This window comes from Rhododendron vialii, chromosome 8a (genome assembly GCF_030253575.1).
Source record: "Rhododendron vialii isolate Sample 1 chromosome 8a, ASM3025357v1".
NCBI lineage: Eukaryota > Viridiplantae > Streptophyta > Magnoliopsida > Ericales > Ericaceae > Rhododendron > Rhododendron vialii.
Window position 1 is genome coordinate 21,746,291 of NC_080564.1, and position 7,224 is coordinate 21,753,514.

At 43.5% G+C, this 7,224-nt stretch overlaps 1 long non-coding RNA gene across 1 annotated transcript; it reads right to left on the bottom strand.

Annotated features, from left to right (window-relative positions):
- Window positions 1-384: 384 nt before the first annotated feature.
- Window positions 385-1,880, bottom strand: LOC131298028 (uncharacterized). Its single transcript, XR_009190444.1, has 3 exons — window positions 1,814-1,880; window positions 955-1,032; window positions 385-529 (listed from the first exon to the last, which is right to left on the bottom strand). It is a non-coding gene; the product is annotated as an uncharacterized LOC131298028 (long non-coding RNA).
- Window positions 1,881-7,224: the final 5,344 nt, after the last annotated feature.

Genomic DNA, 7,224 nt, shown 5'->3' on the forward strand with positions numbered 1-7,224 from the left:
GTACAATACCGTACGAGTACTTCGTTACGGAACCAAACAACACCAAAACGGTACAATACCGTACGAGTACTTCGTTACGGTACCAAACCACCCCAAAACGGTGCAATACCGTACGAGTACATTCATACGGTACCAATCCACACCAAAACGGTACAATACCGTACGAGTACATCCTTACCGTACCAAACCACACCAAAACGGTGCAATACCGTACGAGTACTGTCACACCCCATCCCGAAAAATACCACACTAAATTTATTTTCCGAATGGGATGGACCCACGTCTTGGCCCTGCTCAAAAAGTAAATAAAAGCACCAGCTAGGTGTCCAGCTCATAAAAAAAAAACTTAACTTGCATATATACGGAAATAACTGTCATACATGATGTGCCCACATATATTTACAACATATACAACCACCAAAAATAGGCACATAATCAAAAGAGTCAAAAAGCTAGACTTCTATATACACAACTCCTGTCTAGACTCTGCAGTGGACCCACGTGCCGTCACGCACCTGAAAAGAAAATACTGTGGGGGTGTGAGCTATCAACTTGCTCAGTGAATGTACTTATCCATAATAAGAGAAGCAATAAAGACAAGGGCTATCCAACAATTTAAGCAAGAATATTTAGCCCACAATAACGTTCCATTACGTAATATTCATAACGCCACTAAGGCAATTTCATATCAACACCACTAAGGCAATTTCATATCAACGCCACTAAGGCAATACTCTTTACGCCACTAAGGCAATAGTTGTCACGCCACTAAGGCAATATTTATTCACGCCACTAAGGCAATATTCAATAACGCCACTAAGGCCATATTATAACGCCACTAAGGCTACGATCATATTCTCGCTTAGGAGCTCAAGCCAAATATTAACCATTTCAATACGAAAAATAACTTTACACCTTGTCTCATCTTCCGCTATTAAAAATAAGAACACCCACCTCGAGGTCCAGCCAAAAAGGTACCAACACGAGCTCACTCCCTACGTGGAGTCACAGTGCTCGTCGCCGCTTCCGAACCTGGCATACAGCACATAAATCCACACATGTGAATATGGAGTTGAAACCATAAGGAAAACACAATCAATTACTCATATGGAACACTCTTTTCCTTGGTCACAATTGGGAAACTCCCTAAAAAGTATACTTCAATTCCCAACTCCAAATATTAAGAAAATTTAAAACTATTATAAGTTACAAATACAAATATCCAACAGTTAGCATCATATTCCAACTCTTATAAGCTATTTAGCACTTGAGCATTTCTTTTTAGCATTTCGATTCAAAGCCTGGCAGATTACAAGAAAATTCCAGCAGTTACACAGCTTATATCCAGCAACAACAACCAGTTTCTCGCAATAAAAATCAGTTCGAGATCAGGTTTTGACATGTCCAGAAACATAAGTAAAGTTAATTTGCATTACAAGTCTCCATTAGAGACATTAACACGCTATGTGTAGGACACGTTAATGACCCTTCCACATGGAATAATTTTTTCCAAATAGCCATTAGACAACCATTAACAGTAATAACAAACAATGGCAAAAATACCACTGCCCCAATTCGTGTCTTTCTTTCTTATCTTTTTTTTTTTTTCTCTTTTTTTTCTCTTCCTGATTAACCAATTTAATCAAAATTCATCCTTTCTAACCCGAAAATCAAATCTTTCATATTCACTTAAAAGAGAGACTAAAAATACTTGCAATCACAACTAACAATTCCAGCAGAGAAAAGGAACAAAGAATAGCCCTAGTTAGGAGTACTTGAACCCAACAGATATCAAAATTCCAAAATTACCTACCGAGATTAGGACTTCCGTTAACACCAATCCTCTCCTCCCAGATTCTTCTCTCCACGCCTTTTTTTTCCTCTCCTGTATGTTCTTTTTTTTTTTCTCTTCCGTTTGTATTCTTTTTCCTTTCTATTAGAAGATATATATATATATCCCACACATGCACACTAGCACATCCTTTGGCTTCCACGTGCACACCAGCACACACATTTGTTTTTTTTTTACAAAAACATCCCTAGAGTTTTACGAATCCACATTGGAGGCCCACATAAAAAAAATAAAATTCACTTTTAATAAGCCTACTTCTTTTCTTTTCTTTTTTTTTTTAAAAAAAAGTCGGGTCTTACAAGTACATCCATACGGTACCAAACCAAACCAAAACGGTCCTATACCGTACGAGTACATCCATACGGTATCAAACCACACCAAAACGGTGCAATACCGTACGAGTACATCCATACGGTACCAAACCACACCAAAACGGTACAATACCGTACGAGTACTTCGTTACGGTACCAAACCAAACAAAAACGGTGCAAAACCGTGCGAGTACATCCTTACGGTACAAAACCATACCAAAAAGGTGCAATATCGTACGAGTACATCCATACGGTACCAAACCACACCAAAACGGTGCAATACCGTCCGAGTACATCCATACGGTACCAAACCACCCCAAAACGGTCCAATACCATACGAGTACATGCATACGGTACAAAACCACACGAAAACGGTGCAATACCGTACGAGTACGTCCATACGGTACCAAACCACACCGAAACGGTGCAATATCGTACGAGTACATACATACGGTACCAAACCACACAAAAACGGTACAATACCGTACGAGTACTTCGTTACGGTACCAAACCACACCAAAACGGTGCAAAACCGTACGAGTACATCCTTACCATATTAAACCTCACCAAAACGGTGCAATACCGTACGAGTACATCCATACGGTACCAAACCACACCAAAACGGTACAAAATCGTACGAGTATTTCGTTACGGTACCAAACCACACCAAAACGGTGCAATACCGTACGAGTACATCCATACGGTACCAAACCACACCAAAACGGTGCAATACCGTACGAGTACATCCAAACGGTACCAATCCACACCGAAACAGTACAATACCGTACGAGTACTTCGTTACGGTACCAAACCACACCAAAACGGTGCAAAACCGTACGAGTACTTCGTTACGGCACCAAACCACACCAAAACGGTGCAATACCGTACGAGTACATCCATACGGTACCAAACCACACCAAAACGGTGCAATACCGTACGAGTACATCCATACGGTACCAAACCAAACCAAAACGGTGCAATACCGTACGAGTACATCCATACGGTACCAAACCACACCTAAACGGTACAATACCGTACGAGTACTTCGTTACGGAACCAAACAACACCAAAACGGTACAATACCGTACGAGTACTTCGTTACGGTACCAAACCACACCAAAACGGTGCAATACCGTACGAGTACATTCATACGGTACCAATCCACACCAAAACGGTACAATACCGTACAAATACATCCTTACCGTACCAAACCACACCAAAACGGTGCAATACCGTACGAGTACATCCATACGGTACCAAACCACACAAAAACGGTACAATACCGTACGAGTACTTCGTTACGGTACCAAACCACACCAAAACGGTGCAAAACCGTACGAGTACATCCTTACCATATCAAACCTCACCAAAACGGTGCAATGCCGTACGAGTACAATCATACGGTACCAATCCACACCAAAATGGTACAATACCATACGAGTACTTCGTTACGGTACCAAACCACACCAAAACGGTGCAAAACCGTACGAGTAATCCCTTACCGTACCAAACCACACCAAAACGGTGCAATACCGTACGAGTACATCCATACGGTACCAAACCAAACCAAAACGGTGCAATAGCGTACAAGTACATCCGTACGGTATCAAACCACACCAAAACGGTGCAATACCGTACGAGTACATCCATACGGTACCAAACCACACCAAAACGGTACAATACCGTACGAGTACTTCGTTACGGTACCAAACCAAACCAAAACGGTGCAAAACCGTACGAGTACATCCTTACGGTACCAAACCACACCAAAATGGTGCAATACCGTACAAGTACATCCATACGGTACCTAACCACACCAAAACGGTGCAATAACGTACGAGTACATCCATACGGTACCAAACCACCCCAAAACGGTGCAATACCGTACGAGTACATCCATACGGAACAAAACCATACCAAAACGGTGCAATACCGTACGAGTACATCCATACGGTACCAAACCACACCAAAACGGTATAATACCGTACGAGTACTTCGTTACGGTACCAAACCACACCAAAACGGTGCAAAACCGTACGAGTAATCCCTTACCGTACCAAACCTCACCAAAACGGTGCAATACCGTACGAGTACATCCATACGGTACCAAACCAAACCAAAACGGTGCAATACCGTACAAGTACATCCATACGGTATCAAACCACACCAAAACGGTGCAATACCGTACGAGTACATCCATACGGTACCAAACCACACCAAAACGGTACAATACCGTACGAGTACTTCGTTACGGTACCAAACCACACCAAAACGGTGCAAAACCGTACGAGTACATCCTTACCGTACCAAACCACAACAAAACGGTGCAATACCGTACGAGTACATCCATACGGTAGCAAACCAGACCAAAACGGTGCAATACCGTACGAGTACATCCATACGGTATCAAACCAAACCAAAACGGTGCAATACCGTACGAATACATCCATACGGTACCAAACCACACCAAAACGGTACAATACCGTACGAGTACTTCGTTACGGTACCAAACCAAACCAAAACGGTGCAAAACCGTACGAGTAGATCCTTACGGTACCAAACCACACCAAAATGGTGCAATACCGTACGAGTACATCCATACGGTACCTAACCATACCAAAACGGTGCAATACCGTACGCGTACATCCATACGGTACCAAACCACCCCAAAACGGTCCAATACCGTACGAGTACATCCATACGGAACAAAACCATACCAAAACGGTGCAATACCGTACGAGTACATCCATACGGTACCAAACCACACCTAAACGGTGCAATTCCGTACGAGTACATCCATACGGTACCAAACCACACAAAAACGGTACAATACCGTACGAGTACTTCGTTACGGTACAAAACCACACCAAAACGGTGCAAAACCTTATGAGTACATCCTTACCATATCAAACCTAACCAAAACGGTGCAATACCGTACGAGTACATCCATACGGTACCAAACCACACCGAAACGGTACAAAATCGTACGAGTATTTCGTTACGGTCCCAAACCACACCAAAACGGTGCAATACCGTACGAGTACATCCATACGGTACCAAACCACACCAAAACGGTCCAATACCGTACGAGTACATCCTTACCGTACCGAACCACACCAAAACGGTACAATACCGTACGAGTACTTCGTTACGGTACCAAACCACACCAAAACGGTGCAATACCGTACGAGTACAGCCACACGGTACCAAACCAAACCAAAACGGTGCAATCCCGTACGAGTACATCCATACGATACCAAACCACACCTAAACGGTACAATACCGTACGAGTACTTCGTTACGGTACCAAACCACACCAAAACGGTATAATACCGTACGAGTACTTCGTTACGGTACCAAACCACACCAAAACGGTGCAATACCGTACGAATACATTCATACGGTACCAATCCACACCAAAACGGTACAATACCGTACGAGTACTTCGTTACGGTACCAAACCACACCAAAACGGTGCAAAACCGTACGAGTAATCCCTTACCGTACCAAACCACACCAAAACGGTGCAATACCGTACGAGTACATCCATACGGTACGAAACCAATCCAAAACGGTGCAATACCGTACAAGTACATCCATACGGTATCAAACCACACCAAAACGGTGCAATACCGTACGAGTACATCCATACGGTAGCAAATCACACCAAAACGGTGCAATTCCGTATGAGTACATCCATACGGTATCAAACCACACCAAAACGGTGCAATACCGTACGAATACATCCATACGGTACCAAACCACACCAAAACGGTACAATACCGTACGAGTACTTCGTTACCGAACCAAACCAAACCAAAACGGTGCAAAACCGTACGAGTACATCCTCACGGTACCAAACCACACCAAAATGGTGCAATACCGTACGAGTACATCCATACGGTACCTAACCACACCAAAACGGTGCAATACCGTACGAGTACATCCATACGGTACCAAACCACCCCAAAACGGTCCAATACCGTACGAGTACATCAGTACGGTACAAAACCATACCAAAACGGTGCAATACCGTACGAGTACATCCATACGGTACCAAACCACACCAAAACGGTGCAATACCGTATGAGTACATCCATACGGTACCAAACCACACCAAAACGGTACAATACCGTACGAGTACTTCGTTACGGTACCAAACTACACCAAAACGGTGCAAAACCGTACGAGTACATCCTTACCATATCAAACCTCACCAAAACGGTGCAATACCGTACGAGTACATCCATACGGTACCAAACCACACCAAAACGGTACAAAATCGTACGAGTATTTCGTTATGGTCCCAAACCACACCAAAACGGTACAATACCGTACGAGTACTTCGTTACGGTACCAAACCACACCAAAACGGTGCAATACCGTACGAGTACATCCATACAGTACCAAACCAAACCAAAACGGTGTAATACCGTACGAGTACATCCATACGGTACCAAAGCACACCTAAACGGTACAATACCGTACGAGTACTTCGTTACGGTACCAAACCACACCAAAACGGTACAATACCGTACGAGTACTTCGTTACAGTACCAAACCACACCTAAACGGTGCAAAACCGTACGAGTACATCCTTACCGTACCAAACCACACCAAAACGGTGCAGTACCGTACGAGTACATCCATACGGTACCAAACCAAACCAAAACGGTGCAATACCGTGCAAGTACATCCATAAGGTACCAAACCACACCAAAACGGTGCAATACCGTACGAGTACAGCCACACGGTACCAAACCAAACCAAAACGGTGCAATCCCGTACGAGTACATCCATACGATACCAAACCACACCTAAACGGTACAATACCGTACGAGTACTTCGTTACGGTACCAAACCACACCAAAACGGTATAATACCGTACGAGTACTTCGTTACGGTACCAAACCACACCAAAACGGTGCAATACCGTACGAATACATTCATACGGTACCAATCCACACCAAAACGGTACAGTACCGTACGAGTACTTCGTTACGGTACCAAACCACACCAAAACGGTGCAAAACCGTACGAGTAATCCCTTACCGTACCAAA